Source organism: Gigantopelta aegis, chromosome 15 (assembly GCF_016097555.1).
Source record: "Gigantopelta aegis isolate Gae_Host chromosome 15, Gae_host_genome, whole genome shotgun sequence".
Lineage (NCBI taxonomy): Eukaryota > Metazoa > Mollusca > Gastropoda > Neomphalida > Peltospiridae > Gigantopelta > Gigantopelta aegis.
In genome coordinates this window covers 41,441,056-41,455,167 of record NC_054713.1, presented here as the reverse complement: position 1 = coordinate 41,455,167, position 14,112 = coordinate 41,441,056, and the positions used below count along the sequence as shown (strand labels likewise).

The window sequence follows — 14,112 nt, the reverse complement described above, 5'->3', positions numbered from 1 at the left end:
TGACATGGAGGCAAGGAATCTCGCAAAAAAAGAATCCAACCTGATGGTGCAGGCTGTTGAAACGAGAAGCATTCCAGCATTCAATCAGTTCCAGTGGTCTCCTACATCGCAGTAGAATACTTCATTTCGATGACAAAAACAACGAAATGAAGGATCCCCAAGTCGAGCACACGAAAGCACATGCAGTGTGCACAAGCAAAACAAACACATCTTACCGCATCAAGCTCCAGACTGGGAATGGAAGACCGACTATTGCCATTCAATCCCACATTATATCTTTATAATACTAATAGTGACTGAAAATCCCACATTATATCTTTATAATACTAATAGTGACTGAAATGTGGTCTACAATACAAACTGGGGCAGATGTAGCTCAGTGGTAAAGCGCTCGCTTGATGCAGTCTGTCTAGGATCGATCCCCGTCAAAGGTCATGGTACATGTATGTGCTATCCAGTCTGTGGGATGGTGCATATAAAAGATACCTTGCTACTTATAGAAAAATATAGCAGGTTTCATCCCTAAGACTATAGGTCAAAATTACCAAATGTTTGACATCCAATAACCGATGATTAATAAATCCATGTGCTCTAGTGGTGTCGTTAAACAAAAATAACTTTAACAATACCAAATGTTCCCGCATTTCTTTCTCTCAGTATACAATGTAGAATGTATCTCACACGTTTGGTATCAGAAGGTCTTTTCTTATTCTACAAAAAATTGTCTTTAAAATGCATGGTAGACACCAAAGAGCTGTAGTATAAAGACATATTGTCACATACCACTGACCTATTAAATGACCTAACAAAGTATTACCTGAAAACTAAATATATTTGAGTTGTCCCTAAATATACTTTATTCAACCATCTATGCAACCACCATACTCCACTTATTAATGGTATTTTGTAAAAATAACTGAATTATGGCAATGGTCCACAATTCAAAAACTAAAATTGCCAAGAGGGCAGACATGGATTCCACTCCATCATGGTTCAGTTAAAGTGATGCAATAACTAGATTTGGTTTTCATAATTTAATGTAATTTTCATTTATTATTAATTTTGAGAGAAATAAGGTCCTTAAATCCGTGACAATATGCCTTTAAAATGTGCTGAAAGTTTATATTGTTTAACAACACCATTAGAGCACACTGATTTAATAATCATTTAATTTGGATGTCAAATAATTGGTAATTGTGACATACAGTCTTAAAGAGGAAACCCGCTACATTTTCCCATTAGTAGCAAGGGACCTTTTATATGCACCATCCCACAGACAGGATAGCACATACCACAGCCTTTGATAAACCAGTTGTGGTGCACTGGCCGGGAACAGAAATAGCCCAATGAGATTGATCCCAGATCGACAACACATCAAATGAACACTTTATCACTTGGCTATGTCCCGCTCTTAGACCTAAATGTTGCAATTACCATTATATGTTTGACATCCAATATCTGCTGAATAAATAAATATCCTGGGATGTCATTAGCAATTTTTTCTTTCTTTCATGACTATTCATGAAAATCTTTTATCATACAGCTTTTCTCTTTTTATTCTTTTTTTATACAACTATTCATAGGCATTTTAAATCCTGAAGGACTGAATGATATCTGGGTATTCACTATTGTGGGAAAAAAAACAAAAACACTCCATATTTCTTTTCTCACTTTCGATGGAACTGTACTAGAAAGACCTTTGGTATCACTCCCTGATTTCCCACAGGAATCTTCCATTCACCGGTCGTCAAAAGACACCGAGGAGTGAGGGGAGAATAATAATATACAAGAACGTTTTTTGTGCTGGCTACATTATACATGTTCACTGATGCTGTATCACTGCATGGTGGCAGAAAGTTATTTATCTGGAAATATAGGGAAGGGATGTAACTCAGAGACAGAAAGCTTGCCTGACAACCAGCTAAGGGCTATTTCGGAATTAATTACAGGGTGGGTGGGTAAGGGGGTGTAAATTTCATTTACATGTACTTGTTGACTGTTGCCCCTGTGCGTGCTGTAACCTCACCGTGGTGCAGGGGTGTAACCTTCTCTTTGAGAATGGCCAATATACAGCACAAATAAATTTAGAGTAAAAGTTAGTATCTATCTGTGATAGTTGTGTTTTAGCACAGTTCCTTACACTGTGTTTTTGTTTAAATCTAGAATTTTTGTATTGATGTTGATCATCACTTTATTTGTTTGCATTACCATAGTTTGACACCCAATAGCTGATGTATTTTTCGTGCTGGGGTGTCGTTAAACATTCATTCATTCATTGTTCACTGTTGCTGTAACATTGCACTGTGGCAGCATGTTATTGATCTATAGACATAGGGAAGGGATGTAACTCAACGCTAGAGAGCTTTCCTGACAACCAGCTAAGGGCTGTTTCGGAATTAATCCTGGGGGTGGGGGTGTGAGGGGTGTACATTTCATTTATAAGTATGTGTTCACTGTTGCTATAACACTGCACTATGGCAACACGTTACTGATCTATAGACATAGGGAAGGGATGTAACTCAACGCTAGAGAGCTTTCCTGACAACCAGCTACGGGCTGTCAGAATTAATCATGGGGTGGGTGGATGGATGTAGGGTTGTAAATTTAATTTCTTATACACCCATAACACATCCTATTGACACATAAATGTGTGATAATTTAAAGACATATGACTGGCTGTTCCTAGGTAATGATCAGGTTCCTATTGCCATACTATCCAATGGGGGGAAAAAAGTAGTTGAAATCAATTACTCTGTGACATACAAGTTAACTTGAATCTGATTACACTGAGACGCATAAGTCAACTCATACAAGCACAAGGGCCGTAAATAACTTTTAGTTGGAAAAGATGTTTAAAATAATGTTTAAAGATGTGTAAGAAATACAATACTACATTCGTGTGTTACATTGTAGATACCATTTATTTTACAACCGTTTAAAAACATTTATCCTGCAACCACTGTTGATGATGACGGATAAAGCAAAGTCATATCCTTATAGTAGCAGGATATGACTTTTGACGTCACACATATGACGTCACATGCATAGCTACATTACAAAATCGCTTATCTGACCTCCAATGTAGCTGAAATAACAAAAATAATAGCTTTTCCTCTTAATTTTTATGGTCTGCAGGATAATTATTAAAGCTAATAACTAGTTAATGATGTAGAATATCCTGTGAAGGTAAGAATGGGATAAAGCCAATATCCTATGTCATTAACTAGTTATTCTATATATCCAAGCCACTTGGCATAAAGTAACAAGCCCCTAAAAAATTTAACTTGACATAAACAATTTTGTTTCTGCAAAATCCATGATCTTATAAATGCTGCCCTAAATATAATGTGTGAATGATAAATAGGTCGCACAAAACTAGACTTGCACAAGTGACACATGAACATATTCTTGCAACTTCCATAGGCCTGATATAATACTGAGTGTTTGCCATCCTCAAGTGAGCTGTCTACCACTAGATTACATCTGTCCTCTCACTATCAGGGTTTCTGCCAGAAAGAAATTTTTGGGTATGGCACTATGGAATTAAATATTTACATTGTGTGTGCTGCATGACCCTGCTGTCCCCTAGAAAGAAAATGGGTTAGGTTTAGAGTTAGGGTTAAGAAAATCATATAGTAATGATAATGGTAATTAATTTGGTCAAAAGGTTAACTTAAAAAAAAAAAAAAATCTGCAAAATGTTTTGGGTTTGGCGCCATACCTGTTGAACCCTCTGGCAGAAAGCCTGACTATATGATCACAGTCCTGAGGGATGCAGTTCAGTGGTAGTTAGCTCACCTGATGTGTGACAGGTCACAGGATCGATCACCCACAACCCTTACCCACCCTGTAATTCCCCATCCGAATCATACCCCACTATAGGTATATCAAAGGCTGTGTTATGTATTGTCCTGTCAACTGTGAAATGTATATCAAAGATTACTGCTTGTTGCTCTTCTGACAGAAGGAGCCTATGTGGCAAAATCAGTCTTGTCCTTTCACTTTCTCTGTCTCTCTGTCTCTCTGTCTATGTCTTTCTCTCTCCCCTCTCTTTCTCTCTCTCTCTGTGTCTGTCTGTCTGTCTCTCTCCCTCCCTCCCCTCTCTCCGTATCTCCGTCACCCCCCCTCCCCTCCCTCTCTCCGTCCGTCCGTCCGTCCTCTCCTCTCTCCTCCCTCTCTCTCTCTCTCCCTCTCTCTCTCTCTCTCTCTCTCTCTCTCTCTCTCTCTCTCTCTCTTTCTCTGGTTACATGTGATTTGTCATAGTGACTAATCGTCTGTGTTCCGATTCAGGTGTTATCACAGTACACTTCAATAGCATGTGACAAGTCGTTGTGGCTCTAATAGCATAATGAGAACACCCATTATGTTAGACACCAAACATCCAGTTTAAAAAGTGCTGAAGTCCATTAAACAAATATTCTTTTCATTTCCATAAAACTGAATATTGTTATTTTAACATTTAAAATATAAAATTCTATTTTTTTTTTTTTAATAACTTCCATTTCATTTTGTATTATTATTTTTATTTTATTATTATTTATCATTACAATTTTGATTATTATTATTTTTAATTAATATTACAATTCATTACTATAGTAAAATTCATTACTATAGTAAAGACAGATTTTAAACAAATTTAAACAGATTTAAACATCCTCTTGCCTATGTGCCTTTCACACACACACACACACACACACACACACACACACACACACACACACACACACACACACACACACACACTGTCACCATTAACTGCCATTACCAAGCCGAAACCAGTCATGGCAGAATTAGCTTTTAACAACCCCTTAAAACTTCCCCATTACATTCATTGCCCCGAAGACCATTACCCACAGTCCTGGGAAAAACAGTTATTTTTGGGAACATTTGTTTTGGCACTTGCGGAATTAGACTGGGAATTCCAGGCTAGGTGAAATTCTCACCTTCGGGTAATTGCCGCTACAAGATCATTATCAGCAACAGGTAACCCAGAGCATCAGGTGCTGTAGTGAAATACATGTATGTTCCAATAGTTTCTCAGCTTTTTGTTGTGGGATTTTAAAAAAAAAAAATCTTCTTCTTTCTTTTTTCTTTCCCGTCTGCTTTTGCTAATAGGTATTAGATCATTTATTTTTGACATAAAGAAGAATTCCATGTGAGGCTAGTTAATGAGTTCACCTCTTTTTATTTTGTTTGTTACTTTGTGCTTGATTGATATGCAAAAATAATTTTATAAAAGTTAAGCATGTTTAAATTTGTATACACTATATTCCATTTTAATTTCCTTCTTTTGTTTTCATATTTAATATTTTTTGCATTATACAGGGGTAAACAAAAAATACACACACACCACACAACAGCTCCTTTTTTTGTTACTTTGTGTTTCATTATTATGCAAAAATAATTTTATAAAAGTTAAGCATGTTTAAATTTTTATACATTGTGTTCCCTGTTTTAATTTCCTTTTTTTTCTTTCCTTTTTTCATACTGTATGTGTTTTGCATTATACTTGGGTGGGGGGGAGCAAAACAAAAAACAATGTATAAAACATTTACGTTAATCAATGTCAGATACCAAACAGCTGTAGTTAAAATGTGTTACTTGGTGTTTTCAAATAAATATTATATTAAATTGAAAAAACAATCTGACCTCGACATGAAAAAAACTGATGGGAGTGATTAATTGCTCCCCTAACTTAGATTATGGGGAGCTATTTAAGATATTACAAATTCTGATACCATATAAATTCACAGGTTAAGAGTGATGGGGAATGGGAGTGATAGCTATCCTTAAATGGCGATGTTTTAACAATGCATAAAAAGTTAACTGAATCGAATCTCTCTCGTAACCTCCGTCTTGGTGGTGTAGTGGCTGAGCCCCATCAGACTTAAGGCTGGTAGGTACTGGGTTCGCATCCCACTACCGGCTCCCACCTAGAGCGAGTTTTACGACTCAATGGGTAGGTGTATGACAACCAACCACTAACCCACTGTCCTGGACACAGTTCAGATAGCTGAGGTGTGTACCCAGAACATGATTGAACCTTAATTGGATATAAGCACGGAAATAAGCAGAAATCAATCTATCAATCAATCAATCAATCAATTAATCAATCTCTCGAAGGCTATTCCTGTTTGTTCTAGTACTTATCTTATAATTAAACAATTATTAACTGAGATTTTTACCAAATATTTATTCGAGACGAAAACTGTCGAGGAATTACAGATTATTCCAAGGTCGCAGCTTATGCACACACCGCAGGTGGCACTGATGGAAATGTGATCAAACAGAAATCTAAAGTACTATTATCCCGATATTTGTGCGAGAAATTGGCCCAGCAATAAGACCTCCGTCAATGTTTTCCAACACGAATCTGGCTGCTAAACACGTGGCTAATACGTTTATTTTCTCCCCAAGGTATTTTAACTTCAGGACTTAGAGTGCATAGCTCGTGCACCTGTTACATACATGTAGCATAGTTAGCTCGGCTGTAAATTACATAATCAATTACATCACGCACACACACGCACACACAAACAAACACTAGTGGTGTTCCAATGATCGATTATAACATGGGCATACACACAGAAACACACATATTCACACATAGACACACGCACACGCAGGCACGTGCACACACATATACACACACAAACAAACACACACAAACAAACACACACAAACAAATACTAGTGGTGTTCCAATGATTGATTATAACTGAAAATTGATCGGATTGGCTCTTACGATGTGATGATCGATTATAAAAATCCATAATCGATTGTGTGGAAAAATGTTAACTGTAACTGTTCCTCCAGTTTAGATGAAAACATTGATGGAAATATAAAGTGGTTTGGGTTTGTTTTCATGTGTACATAAAGAAAAATTATATTAAATAGTTAATAAAGGTACAATTAACCATTTGCAGGGTGCACACAACAGGTACATGGTCCTTATAATTCAAAGACTTCTTATATGGTCATGGAATTCTAACCGATTATGTAATCAAAAGTCGATCGGTTGGTGCCAACTGATTATAACCGATAAAATCCCAACCAATTCCCATCATTAACACACACACGTACACACACACACACACAAACACAAACACAAACACAAACACAGACACATGTGCATATACATACATACATTGATACTTGTTCAGGGTTTAGGCCCAAGCAGATAAATAACAATATTAGCAATTTGGCGAATTTGCTAAAAAGAAAATCTGTGGCCAAATTCAAGTTTCATTTAGCCAAACAGTAAAAATGGTGGTACATGTATATCTATAAATGATAGATGATTTTTTAATTAGCTTTTTGGCCAATTAATAATGAAATATATTTGCCAAGTTCAACTTTAATTCGAATTTGGCAAGCAACAGTTTAACCTTGCTTATTACGAATTCTAATTGTTTTGGGGGGGGGGGGGGGGGGGGGGTTGGGGGGGGGTTGAGTTGGTTTTGTTGGGTTGGGTTTTTGTTGTTGGGGTTTGTTTTTGTGGGGGGGTTTTTGTGGGGGGGTTGAGGGGTGATGGGTGTTACTGTTTGCTAGTCTATTACTTACTCTTATTCTCAGTCGTTGAAACCAATCTTTATTTTGAAAAACATGCTTACTGACCAGTCACTTGCAGTAATTTTCATGGTTTATATTATTTGTCTGTTTCTATTACTGTAACAACTTTCACTTGTTGAGTGCGTTTCTGCATGGGATTATTTATGCATTCTGAATCTTAAATCATTTGTACTAGTCTGTGATCTGTCAGTTATATTGTCTTGTTTGCCTGTCTGTGGATGGAAATAGAAATGGTGAATATTCTAATTGTGCCACCTTTTAGTTTGAATCTTCTGTGTTGGTGCATGATACATTGTTTGTATCTTTGATATCACGTTCTGATACATGAACACATCTGTCCATTTATCCATCATCCATCCACACAAGACCTATCCACCCCATCAATCCATCTATCTATCCATCATTCATCCATCTATTCATCCAAGACCCATCCGTCCATCATTCATCCATCTATCCATCACCCATCAATCTGTCCATCCATCATTCATCCATCTATTCATCCATCCATTCATCCATTCATCCATCCATCCATCCATCCATCCATCCACCCATCCAATCATATACAACACTCTGTAATCATAGCACTTATAAAGATTTATATGTATCACAATGAGGAAATATCATCTCCATGACACTGTGTTTGTTGTTTTTTCCTCATGAATTACCTCCACCTGTTACTGTTACAAGCTAAGCTATACCAGTATCTCATTGTCTATTAGTTTTATTACACACCCTCCAATAAACAAACCAATGTACTGACTGCTTACTTACTGTCTCATATCATAATTACGTATAAACGTGGTATGCTAACAAGCCTCCTGAAATTAATGTCTTTTTTTAAATGATCCATCAATCCATATAGTAAAGGGACTATAATGAGTTTTCATCCCAAGCAAAACTTCTGTTTGTTCCCCCCCCCCCCCCCTCTCCCTCCAACAAAATAAACACACATCATGCTTCTTCATGTTTTAAAAACACTATCTTACCTATTTCATTCAAGTTTATTTTGCTTAATGGCATCACTAAAGCACATTAATTCATCATCAGCAGTTGGATGTCAAACATTTGGTTCTGGTAATTCTGTTTATTGTTAAAACTTAGGACACAACCACTGGAGTGGTGTTTGGATAGAAAGAAACAAAGAAATATTTTATTTAATGAGGGAGGACCACAAAAATAATTAGTTAGGAAATGCACAGCCACCATTTAACGAACTACTCATTTTGATTAGCAGCAAGGAATCTTTTATATGCACCAATCCCACTGACAGGATAGTGCATATACATTCTACAGCATTTGTTCACCAGTTGTGGAGCTTCAGCTGGGATGAGAAATACCCTAATGGGCCCACCAACTGGGATCGATCCCAGACCGACCGCGCATCAGGCGAGTACTTAGCAGATGTAAAAAATTTGTGAGTAACTGTATTTTTCTAGTCAGCAGTAGTTACACCAGTTGTGGAACATTGGCTGAAACAAAAAATAGCCTAAGGGGTCCACCTTTGGGGATCGATCCTAGATGAGTGCTATACCACTGGGCTACATTTCTACATGAATCTTCTGAGCGACATGGAAATGAAAACACTCTGAACTTGGTAGATGTTTGCCAGTAACAGTGATTTTCTAGCCAGCAGTGGTTACATTAGTTGTGGAGAATTGGCCAGAATGAGAAATAGCGTAATGGGCCCACCGATAGCAGTGTTTGAGATTAAAAGTTTTGGCCAGTATCCCAGTTGGATACTAACATTTCAAAATCTGGTATCCTACCTGAGAATTTAGTATTATATGGCATCCTGGTGGGATACTGGATTCTTGAAGTCTGGTATCCAAAATTAAATTCTGGTATCCCCGGGATATCGGGATACCTTTAATCTCGAACACTGGATAGGGATCAATCTTAGAACAAGGCTAGCACTTTACCACTGGGCTACGTTTCTGGACTCTTCTGAACTACAGGATAATGAAAAGCCTCTAACTTGGCAGACGTAGAAATTTGACCGGAACAAAAAATAGCCTAGGACCCCACATCAGACGAGCACCTTACCACTAGACTACGTTTCTGAAGTCTTCTGAGCTACAGGATAACAAAAACCCTCTAAACTTGGCAGATGTAGAAATGTTGCCAGTAACAGTGTTTTTCTAGCCAGCAGTGGTAGTGTGTTTATTCATTTGGCATCTTGTTATTGACACGTATGTGTAAAATGCCTTCTTGTTGCCACACAGGTTCTGCATCCCTATCACTACACCTATAAATATATACACAAGAGGCCAACTGGCTCAAGTTTGTGGATACTAGTCCAAACCTGTGGCCACTGACCACAGTGACTGTTTATAAAAGATATCAAACACCATAATATGTGTTTCTTCTGGCTAAGGCTTCAGAAGAAAGGTGGAATGGAATCAAAATGATAGAATTATAACGTTTAAATTAAGTAGGGGGCTTTTTTTAATTGAAATAACTTTCAAATGCATTTTTGCGAGTACTATACCCGTTGATATGAATAAGTCTGGAAGGAAGCATGATTCACAGATAGAATTATATAACATTCAAAATAAGTAGAGGGTGGGGTTTTATTTTATTCAAATAACTTTCAAATGCCTTTTGTTTTTCTTTCTTTTTATACAGAATGACTGAAAATGTAGATATGACATTTTTGAAAGTATTCCTCGTTATGAGTAAGTATGGAAGAAATCATTATTCTGTTTCAGATCTCATAACAATAAAACACTACTACGACCAGCCCCAAACCCAGCCCCTTTTCTTCTGAAACTTGTGCCAATGGGATTATTGGGGGTTTCAGTAGCAATCTTAAGTGCGGGGGGGGGGGGGGGGGGGGGGGGAGGGTGTGTGTGTGTGTGATATGGATGATTTTCACCAATGGTAAAACTTTTCTCCTTTTTGTAAAATTTTTGTTATAACAATATATTTTAATTTTATTAAAAAAAAACACCAAAAAAACCCACCATGGTGGCAAGTGGGTAGTAGAGATTGACACATGCAGTAATGAAAATCTAAAAAACATTTTTTTCCCCTTAACTTAAATGGAACGAAACTGAGATCAAACAGTTGTGAAATGGAGAGAATTAACACACATTATGACAGCACAGCAAGGTGGGGCAATGTTTTGGAAACTCTATGAGTTGTTTACCTGTCTTTTAAGTGGCTATCAGAGGCTGGGAATTTCTTTGAAACAATAAATGGCTGGAACAGTTGCCAATAAGCATAGTGATGCCGTAGTGATGGCTGTAACATGCCAGTAGTTCAATTACACTTGACATTCACCTTAGTTACCATCAGCAACCTCATTTTCTACTACAGTTTACATATTGGTCAATGTCCAGGTAGGAAAATTATCACTATGGGTGGGACATAGCCCAGTGGTAAAGCGTTCTCCTGATGAGCGGTCGGTCTAGGATGGGCATTATGAAAATATGTATCATAATATATTATTTACAACAGCTTCAGCACTATTTTAAATTATGGAAGGCATCAGATATAATAAAGGAAACTCCTGATACAAGCTGAGATTCATTTAAATTTTGAAACACACAGTAAGTTAACTCAGTCTTTTCAATAATGTTAACTTCTTCCTCTGTTTCTTTTGTTTAACAACACCACTAGAGCACATTGATTAATTAATCATCGGCTGTTGGATGTCAAACATTTGGTAAGTCTGACCCGTAGTCATCAGAGGAAACCTGCTACATTTTTTCTAATGCAGCAAGGGATCTTTTTATATGCACCATCCCAGGCAGGATAGCACATACCACAGCCTTTGGTATACCAGTTGTGGTGCACTGGCTGGAATGAGAAATAGCCCAGTGTAAGTAAGTCAACTCAGTTTTTACAGTGACGTCTTTTCAATAATGTTGACCAGAGCTTCTAGAATTTTTATAAAATCCACTAGCCATAGGATCAGTGATTTATAAAATCCACTAGCCATGGGATCAGTGATTTATAAAATCCACTAGCCATGGGATCAGTGATTTATAAAATCCACTAGCCATGGGATCAGTGATTTATAAAATCCACTAGCCATGGGATCAGTGATTTATAAAATCCACTAGCCATGGGATCAGTGATTTATAAAATCCACTAGCCATGGGATCAGTGATTTATAAAATCCACTAGCCATGGGATCAGTGATTTATAAAATCCACTAGCCATGGGATCAGTGATTTATAAAATCCACTAGCCATGGGATCAGTGATTTATAAAATCCACTAGCCATGGGATCAGTGATTTATAAAATCCACTAGCCATAGGATCAGTGATTTATAAAATCCACTAGCCATAGGATCAGTGATTTATAAAATCCACTAGCCATAGGATCAGTGATTTAAAACATTTACTAGCCATAGGATCAGTGATTTATAAAATCCACTAGCCATAGGATCAGTGATTTATAAAATCCACTAGCCATGGGATCAGTGATTTATAACATTTACTAGCCACAATTAAAATTTCACTAGCCCTACTTTACTTTAAGTTAATAATAGTAAAAATTGGATATGTCACCTAAAGAGAGAGATATATCGTAAAAACACTAACATTGTGGGGTGGGGGTGAGGGTGTGGCAATATAGAGTTTTATCTGTATATAATAGTATTTTATAATATTTGTAATGTTTCCTGTAACTAATTAAATTATTGTTATTTACAGGTAGTCATTGTATGTTATGTTTTTAATGTTTACTATACCTAATTAATCCAATGTCTCTTTTGGGTAATTCTGAAAAGGATAGTGCTCCTTTAATTTAATTATTTACTTTTAATATAGCTTCTTTATTCCAGGTGCTCTATTTCGGTCAGCTGTTAACTGGTGATATGTTGATTAAAAACATAAGCATGAATCTTGCACAAGCACCTAACAATAGCACTTGCATTCTTGCACTGCGTCTGTCCTTTGTTCTAAACTTTCAAGCTTGGGTCTACTGTAAGCTGGTATTCTGTCTTGGTGTTTCTGTCCAGCTTCTAGTTATATAATCTTCAGCATAAATACTGAGAGCTATTGTTCTCAGTGTGGAAATGATATTGTCACTATTGCTGTGATGTCGTATTCTTAGAGGATTTCTAAGGTTAGTTGTTTGTATTGGTTATTTGTAGTATTCATGTTTCTTATCTAGTGTATTTGTTTACAGGCAGGTACTAAATGTAAATTAATGTTTGTGGATTAAGTCGGTACATTATAATATAATGTATTAATACGTAAAATAACTCTTCTGCAAATATATTTATCTAAAGTAATTAAATGACAGATGAAGTATATTAAATTAAGTTCTAATGTCTAAATGGTAATGTAATTAATATTATGATTTCTTATCACTAAATACTAATGGGTTTTAATGTTAAATTAATTATGGTGTGATAGTTAACTGAGAGTAAGATGTTTGCACAGTTTGTATTATCTCAGAAGAGTTTATTTTATCTATGACTATTAATATAATTATGGACTTTGGATTATAGTGTTTGTACGATACTTAGTGCGTTTTATTATTTTATTTAGATCGCTATTTCTGAATGCGTGTGTCAGTTACCGGCCAGGTGTTACAACCTTAGTTACACACACTTGGTATGTACATGACTGTTGTTATGTGTATATTTTTATGACGTTGTAATGTATATGAATGTGTTAAACATTAGTAGTGAATGTATTAGGAAAGTATGGATTGTATAACTGTGTAAAGGAATAACAGATGGTGTCATGTCATGTGTATTGTGAATATATTGTTTGATAGGAACCATGTATTAGTGATATGTGATTCGATACATATGTTTAATTATTTATGACAGTCTAGGAAATGTCATGTTTCATATATATGTATTTCTTATCATAATGTCATGTATTATATTCTTGTTGTATTTTAATTTAATGTTTTGATTGTTTCAGGGTTTTAAAAATACTTTATGTAGGATGTTGAATAAAATGCCATTGTCCTGAACCATACAGCTGTTTGTCGTCAGTTTTGGAACAAATCAAATGCTGTTACATTGGTACGATATTTATATTTACAAAATAGACTTAACTGCAACATTTGACCGAAACAAATTTCATTAGTCGTCAGGCATAGCGAAATTTGTTATTTACTATGAATATCACTAGCCATTTGTGTGGATCTACCATAATGTAAAAGCCCTGGTTAATCATTTCCTCTGAGTAGGAATGTTTACTGTAGTCTGCCATGATTTATTTACACTGTGCACAATAGTGATAGATTGCTAAGACTCATATATTCTATTAACAATGGACACTTTCGGAAATTACCCAGTGTATCGGTACAGGCAGAGTGTATCATGATACGTATTATTGTCCTTTTTAATTATAATATATATCAATATACATGTACCAATAATATCTATAGCAGTCGGTCTAGGATCAGTCCCCGTTGATGGGCCAATGGGCTATTTTTCATTCAAGCCAGTACATCATGACTGTTCTATCAAAAGCGGTGGTATGTGCCATCTTGCCTGTGGAAAGGTGCATATAAATAATCCCTTGCTGCAAATGGAAAAATGTTGCAGGTTTTTTCTCTAAGACTTTT

General features: G+C 36.3%; 1 protein-coding gene across 6 annotated transcripts in view; it reads right to left on the bottom strand.

Moving 5' to 3' along the window:
* The window catches only part of LOC121389865 (voltage-gated potassium channel subunit beta-2-like), a 118,189-nt gene that overhangs the window by 51,456 nt on the left and 52,621 nt on the right, over positions 1–14,112 (bottom strand). The window lies entirely within an intron of this gene.